The following is a 1,568-nucleotide window of genomic DNA, read 5'->3' on the forward strand; positions in this document are numbered from 1 at the left end:
CCGGATGGCGTCCTGGGACGGGTGCTGAGAGACTGTGCCGACCAGCTGGCCGGGGTTTTCACCAACATCTTTAACCAGTCCCTGTCCCAGGCCACCGTCCCACCCTGCCTGAAAACCTCAACTATCATCCCAGTCCCGAAGAAAAGCACGGTGAGCTGCCTAAACGACTACCGCCCGGTGGCACTCACACCAATCATCATGAAGTGCTTCGAGAAACTAGTCCGGGCCCACATACTCACACGCCTCCCGCCCAACCTGGATCCATACCAGTTCGCCTACAGAGCCCACAGGTCCACAGAGGACGCCATAGCGACGACTCTCCACGCCACTCTATCCCACCTGGAGAGGGGAAACAGCTACGCGAGACTGCTCTTCGTGGACTTCAGCTCCGCCTTTAACACCATCCTTCCAGACAGGCTAGTGACCAAACTACTAGACCTGGGTCTATCACACTCTATATGTGCGTGGATCAAGGACTTCCTGACCGACCGCCCCCAGAGGGTGCGGGTGGGCCCCCACACCTCCACAGCCCTCAGCCTCAGCACTGGGTCACCCCAGGGCTGCGTGCTAAGCCCCATCCTCTACAACCTCTACACCCACGACTTCACCCCCATCCACCCCAGCAACTACATCGTAAAGTTTGCAGACGACACCACCGTGGTGGGATGTATCTCGGGGGGGGACGAGGCGGCGTACAGGGATGAGGTAGAGCAATTGAGCAAGCTGTGCAAGGTAAACAACCTGCTGCTAAACAAGTCAAAGACCCAGGAATTCATCGTAGACTACAGGAGGAAAGTCCGAGATCCTGCCCCTGCTCATCGACGGAGAGAGCGTGGAGATGGTCTCAAACCTCCGTTTCCTGGGACACATCATGCGGGATGACCTGGCCTGGAAGGACAACACTAAAGGCACCATCAAGAGGGCACAACAGCGGCTATACACCCTGAGATGCCTCAAGAAACAACACAGCAAGCAGGAGATGCTGGTGGCCTTCTACCACGGCGCAGTGGAGAGCATCCTCACCTTCGGCATCTCCAACTGGTACCACAGCTGCACGGCAGCGGAGAGAAACGATCTACAGAGAGTCGTGAGAACAGCACAGGGGATCACCGGCGCCACCCTCCCCTCTCTGGAGGAGCTGTACAAAACACGCTGTCTCAGGAGGGCCTCCAAGATCTCCAAGGACCCGACCCACCCTGGGCACGAACACTTTGTCAAGCTGCCCTCGAACAGGAGGTACAGGACCCCGGCCGCTAGGACAAACAGACTGAAGGACAGCTTCTACCACAGGGCCGTCAAGGCCCTGAACACAGAAAAGGCCTAAGTTCTGGGCCCAGGACAAGTCCGGACGGATTGTAGGGCAGCTAGTGCTGAGGCACAAACATGTACATTTTCAAGCCTGCAAACTGTGACACTTTAAAAAAAATGTGAAAAAAAATACTTTCTTTTGAAATATGACAACCCTATTTGACTATCTGTGTAGTATAGTACAGTGGATTGTGTACATAGCCTCTATTGATGTAAACCAGCTCCTTATCTTCTTGTGATTTTTATGCATCTATGCTTTT

This window comes from Nansenia antarctica, assembly GCF_963989245.1.
Source record: "Nansenia antarctica genome assembly, chromosome: 1".
Taxonomy (NCBI): Eukaryota; Metazoa; Chordata; class Actinopteri; order Argentiniformes; family Microstomatidae; genus Nansenia; species Nansenia antarctica.